This window comes from Pecten maximus, chromosome 7 (genome assembly GCF_902652985.1).
Source record: "Pecten maximus chromosome 7, xPecMax1.1, whole genome shotgun sequence".
In the NCBI taxonomy this organism is placed as follows: Eukaryota; Metazoa; Mollusca; class Bivalvia; order Pectinida; family Pectinidae; genus Pecten; species Pecten maximus.
Genome location: NC_047021.1, coordinates 22554810 through 22561732, shown reverse-complemented (window position 1 = coordinate 22561732; position 6923 = coordinate 22554810).

Below are 6923 nucleotides of genomic sequence, written 5' to 3'. Positions count from 1 at the left end.
TAGTGTAGTCTTTCCGAAAGCTAAGCAGGCGAGTTCAAAATAAACCTTTATTTTCTATGTGATCCATTGATTTTCCCCATACTTTTAGCCTAAATATAAGGCTTTAAATATTACTGTGTGCATACATATAACGACTAGTAATTTGTACATGTATAAAATGAGTCTTAGGAAGTGTTTTTTTTTTTATTTTATTTCTGCGAGGCCGAGACAAAATTCATAAATTTTCACATGAATGAAAGTAGTATCGGATCCCATTTATCTGTATCTGTATATATATCAAAGCGAAATTGAAGTGATTCTTAATATAAGTCATGAATAAAATATTAATACTATAATAATATTCAAAACTAGAAAGGGGACTTTTGTTATCTGTAATAAAACTTTATATTCCCCTGATATAAAACGTATGTTCTAGCGCATACATGATAAGTCAGAGAAAATGTATGAATAATATATTGTTCGCTTTGGTGACACAGTCAAGTATGTCTGAGAGACATTGACATTGATTTACTTGTTGGCAATAAGGTGTTTTTTTGTTGTTTTTTTTTTTGTTTAACGTCCTATTAACAGCCAGGGTCATTTAAGGACGTGCCAGGTTTTGGAGGCGGAGGAAAGCCGGAGTACCCGGAGAAAAACCACCGGCCTATGGTCAGTACCTGGCAACTGGGGCAGAGTGCGAGTTCGAAACCTACGTGGGGCACGTAGGTTTCGAACTCGCAACCCAGAGGTGGAGGGCTAGTGATAAAGTGTCAGGACACCTTAACCACGCGGCCCCTGGCAATAAGAACAGTACATTAATTCACCACAATTGAAAAACAATGTATATAAGATTTTGGTGCTGGTGCTGAATATTTCATTTTCAAGAATGAAGTGACCTGTAAATCCTTGTCTTGAGAGATCTTTTCCAAATTTTGATCGACAATGACGTTTCACTCGGCAAACGTCCGTAAATTTTAAAAAGTGGGTTTCAATATAATCATTTCTAACCATGCTAAAAAGTTAATTAATGTCCCTTTGAAGGACAATCATATCTGGGATTCCTCATACAGACCCAACAAACAAATAAATTAAAATAATGGTAGTCTCGACACTGAGATTTGATGTACATACGGTCAATACCATTTCATTATTTAACAACAGATCCCAGAGGGATCTTGACGCCCACTATTGAATGATCTTTATAGATTCCATGTCAGACTGATCTATCTTTCCATTTTCCCCATCTTTCTTTTTTCCCTCTTACTAATCTGCTAACATGAACACATGGAACCTACATGTCAAAATTGAGAAATATCCCTCCGGTAGTTTTAAATCAAGGGGAACCAATTTATGAAATTTCAGAAATAGCGATAATGGCTGGTACCAAAATGCAATATTAGGGACCAAGGGGAACCTACATATGAAATTTCAGAAAGATCCCTTCTGTACTTTCTGAGAAATAGCGGTAAATTAACAAACTTCAATTGTCAAAATCCAAGATGGCTGCCTGTCGGCCATGTTGTTTTCCTATTGGTCCTAAAATGCAATATGCATAACTGAGGACAAAAGGGAACCTACATATGAAATTTGAGAAATATTCCTTCAGTACTTTCTGAGAAATAGCCATAACAAACTTCAATTGTCAAAATCAAAGATGGCTGCCTGTCGGCCATGTTGTTTTCCAACATGTCCCAAAATTCAATATGTTTAACTATGGACCAAGGGAAACATACATATGAAATTTGAGAAATAATCCCTTCAGTCCTTTCTGAGAAATAGCGATAACTAACGTCATTTGTCTAAATCCAAGATGGCCGCCTGTTGGCCATGTTGTTTTTAGATCAGTCCCAAAATGCAATATACATAACAAGGGACCAAAGGAAACGTACATATGAAATTTGAGAAATATTCCTTTAGTACTTTCTGAGAAATAGCCATAACAAACTTCCCAATTGTCAAAATCCAACATGGCTGCCTGTCGGCCATGTTGTTTTCCAACTTGTCCCAAAATGCAATATGCACAACTAAGGACCAAGGGGAACTACCTATGAAATTTTAGAAAGGTCCCTTCAGTACTTTCTGAGAAATAGCGATAACAAACTTCATTTGTCTAAATCCAAGATGGCCGCCTGTTGGCCATGTTGTTTTTGATTGGTCCCAAAATGCAATATACATAACTAGGGACCAAAGGAAACGTACATATGAAATTTGAGAAATATTCCTTCAGTACTTTCTGAGAAATAGCCATAACAAACTTCCCAATTGTCAAAATCCAAGATGGCTGCCTGTCGGCCATGTTGTTTTCCAACTTGTCCCAAAATGCAATATGCACAACTAAGGACCAAGGGGAACTACCTAAGAGATTTTAGAAAGGTCCCTTCAGTACTTTCTGAGAAATAGCGATAACAAACTTCAATTGTCAAAATCCAAGATGGCTGCCTGTCGGCCATGTTGTTTTTGATTGGTCCCAAAATGCAATATTCATAACTAGGCACCAAGGGGAACCTACATAGAAAATTTGAGAAATATCCCTTTAAAACTTTCTGAGAAATAGGGATAACAAGAATTGTTTATGGAGGGACGGATGGAGGGACGGACCACGGACGCAGGGTGATTTGAATAGCCATCTGATGATGGTGGGCTAAAAATCAATTATATATATTTAAGCTGCAAGTTCACAGATCGTACCAGTGCTATTCCCACCAAACATTGAACACATATAAGTTACATTGTAGAACATGTATGGACATCTCAATTCCCCAAAATGATTGGATTTTGTTTTATTTTATGTGCTTACGGGTATTTGTGGTTAATACCCAAGATTTTGATGCGTTTGCATGAATATGAATTCACTTGAGTTTAAATAGAATACAATTATTAAGAATCCATTGAATTTTACAGGTTTAAAGTTAGTTATCGATGCAACAAAACTATATTTAAATATTAATTTGTATCTGAAAAAAAATCAAAAAATTGAGATATACATAAAATATCCATTTTTTTAAATTCTGAGTAAAGTATAGATGTTATCAATCTATTTAAAAATTGAAGTTCAATCTAAAATACGGAGTTGTGCAGAGTTAAATAAAACATCAAATCTTAATTAAATTGAGACGGTATCTACAATCAGTAAATGACTCCTAGTCACCATGTGAGTAAAGAATCTGTTCCTTATATACACTTTATGTCTATCTGACAATATTTACATTTGCTATGCATTTCCCCATTGGCACAATGCTAAGAGGCAGTTGCCACCATACGCCTATAACACCCAGTGCCTTAGGCTATAACACCCAGTGGGTCATGTGACATTAAAAAAGGCGGGATTTTTTTGTGTTGGTTTAGTTTTTTTCAAAGTTGATGAAAATGGTAAGACAATGTAAATATAAGTATTGAACAGTGGTTTTAATGTTGTTATAATCAATATCGCAGCAAGATGTATGGTGGGCAAATGGCATAGGTACCCATTAGGGTTTCCGAGCTACATTTGCCCACCATACATCTTGCTGCCATATCGACTATAACAACATTAAAACCACTGTTCATTGCTTAACTGGAACTGAATATCATTTTGTTGTCTAATCTTTATTGCTGTGATAGAATAATTTCAGAGCTGAGATATTGACCCAATTGTTTTATTTTTTTCGTAACATTAGAACACTAATTGTGTGTATGTTAAAAATTCAAATAAGTAAATAAATAGATACTTAGTTCATAACAATTTCTAAATCAAATATAATAACAAGAGATCCCAGAGGGATCTTGGTGCCCACCATTGAATGATCTATATCAGTCAAATGATATTTTCTCTTCTTTTCCCTTTTTTCACTCTTCCTTCAAAACATTTAATAGATTTATATAACATTATATAGCAGAAGCAACCTGTCAAAATCCAAGATGGCCATGCTCTTTGTCATCCATTTAGTCCTTTCAATCAGACTTTCATGCACAACTAGGGACCAAGGGCAACTTCTACATTCAAAGTTGAGAAAGCCAGTAATAGATATTTAGAACTTAAATTTAAGAAGCAGCAGTAACAAACTTCAATTGTCAAAATACAAGATGGCCGCCTGTCGGCCATGCTGTTTTCCGATCGGTCCAAAAATGGAGTATGCGTACCTATAGGGACTAAGGGGAACCTACATATGAAGTTTGAGAAAGATCCATTGAGTACTTTCTGAGAAATAGAGATAACAAGAATTGTTTATGGACAGACAGGTGTGATGTGGTTGTTCCACCTGGGTAAGTTAATGGTACCACAATGGGAACATGAACAATGGTCATATATTGAGACAGGTGTGATGTGGTTGTTACACCGGGGTAAGTTAATGGTACCACAATGGGAACATGAACAATGGTCATATATTGAGACAGGTGTGATGTGGTTGTTACACCGGGGTAAGTTAATGGTACCACAATGGGAACATGAACAATGGTCATATATTGAGACAGGTGTGATGTGGTTGTTACACCGGGGTTACTTAATGGTACCACAATGGGAACATGAACAATGGTCATATATTGAGACAGGTGTGATGTGGTTGTTACACCGGGGTAAGTTAATGGTACCACAATGGGAACATGAACAATGGTCATATATTGAGACAGGTGTGATGTGGTTGTTACACCGGGGTTACTTAATGGTACCACAATGGGAACATGAACAATGGTCATATATTGAGACAGGTGTGATGTGGTTGTTACACCGGGGTTACTTAATGGTACCACAATGGGAACATGAACAATGGTCATATATTGAGACAGGTGTGATGTGGCTGTTACACCGGGGTTACTTAATGGTACCACAATGGGAACATGAATAATGTTCATGTTTTTTAAAAGAGCTCTCCTCCCTATTATTAAGGTTCATGCTACTGTTGCCTTGGGATATTCCCCTACTGATGGGAACTAGTCATAACTTTCAGGTAAATGCTTTCAGCAACCCCATAACACTGAGAGCTAGTTCTTGAGTGACAGAGATCCATGTCCTGAAACCATATATACAGTTGGTAGGTACTGAAGTGACACACTCATTGCTGCACACTGGCTCCTGGATCCAGCCTGTCAGATTCTGGTGTCTTAACCATCATACAGAAATACACATGTAGTTGAGAACTCACCCATAGTGACAAGAATAATACAAGTTAAAAGAGGAAATCCTAACCCTTGCTAATATCACAAAACAAGTACTACTTTCCCAACAAGAGGCCCATTGGCCTTAACGGTCACCTTAGTTTTGAAATATTTAAGTTAATTTAATTGCCCATTTTTGGCCCCGCCCATCAACCCAGGGGTTCAGTCAGGGCCTACATGTGCATACCATGAAGCTGTCATCCCATGCTGAGAGCGTTTAACAAAGTTAGAATGAATTCCAATAGAAATCAAACAAATGATAGTCAAAATGTTGCCTTCCCTATATAAACTAAAGTTTACCTCCTCCCCAGGGGCAAAGGTGAGACCCCAGGGTCATGAAATTCACAATCTACAATCCTCCTATACTGATAATTTTAACCAAGTTTGAAGTATTTCCAGTGGCAACTGGAACAAATAATGCTCAAAAATGTGATTTCCCTATATAAATCATCCTGATAGCATGAAAGTCTCGTCATGCATAGCAATTGTTGCTACCATCCTGGGATGAATTGGTCGCTGTATCAGCCATATTGTGGTGGGTTTTTTACGACGCCCCATATACACCTCTACAAAATACAAATAACCACTTAATGTTTGTCCGCAGTTTCCTAAAATGTGTCGTCGAAAAACTGCATATATGCAGTTGTTTTTTGCACAGTGTCAGACACATTTCATCGTCAGATTTTGCTTTGCTTTTAGTTTATTTTGACAACGCAGTGTTGGCCCGTAACCATCTCACGTTTCCCCCTGGGGAGGGGGTAAAGTTTACTATAGTTAAAGATATCACTTAGTCAACTTTTGAACAGGTTACTTAATTAATAAGTGATATATTACTTAGTGGCCTAAGTGATATCAACTATCTGGGAATAAAAAGTAAAGCTTTAAATCAAAGTGTCTCTTACCTTGGAGAAACACAATCCTGAAATGTGAAGCATCAGCTGTATTTCCATTACACAGTAGGCTACACATGTAATAAGAATAGGAAATATCCAGACAGTAAATGCTGGTCTTCCTTTATCACGATTATATCTACCATATCTACATATGTATAGTTGCCAGTAGAAAACATTGATGTAAACCTTGGAACCCAAGCTGTTGGAGAGAATTTGCTATTCAAAAACTAGTGTCACATCTGTTGGGCCATTAAAAGAGCACATAAAAAACTGTATATCAGTGTAATTTACATGTTACATAATTCAATGTTTTATCACATGTTACAGGGAAGCAGGTAATTATTTGATAGGAACCATCATTTCTTGGTTCTACTTTTGTACAATAAACTAGCCGAGTTAGATTAGTTTATTTCAATATTAATCATATATGATATGATACAGGTTAATTCCTGGTTTAGCTGACACTCACTACTGAGGGCAAATTTTTACAAATAAACTGGTTTAGGTTTGGGTTTATGGTTTAAACCTGGTTTTCAAAACGGTTTGTAAACTAAAACTGGTTTGCTCTTGAGAAACAAATGCAAAATTCTAGTTTTCAATATGGTGTCTTTGGAAAAAAAAGCTTCAGAGCAGTATTTGAAACGTTAATACCTCCTGAACGCACAAAAATCCCCCGAATCCCAAATTATGTTGAACTGTCATACCAATGGGCAAACAATTATTAATATTTATAATCTATATTTTATTTGTCCAGTCAAATGACACTACAAGCCATAGCTGGCAAGTTTGGAGCACGTAGCGCACTTCAAGAGCACATTCTGCATGTTGACAGCATTCGCCATCTTGTTTTCAGATACGAAACCTTCCAAACCACAACCGGTGGTGGTTTGAATGGTTTAATAAACTAGTTTAGGTTTA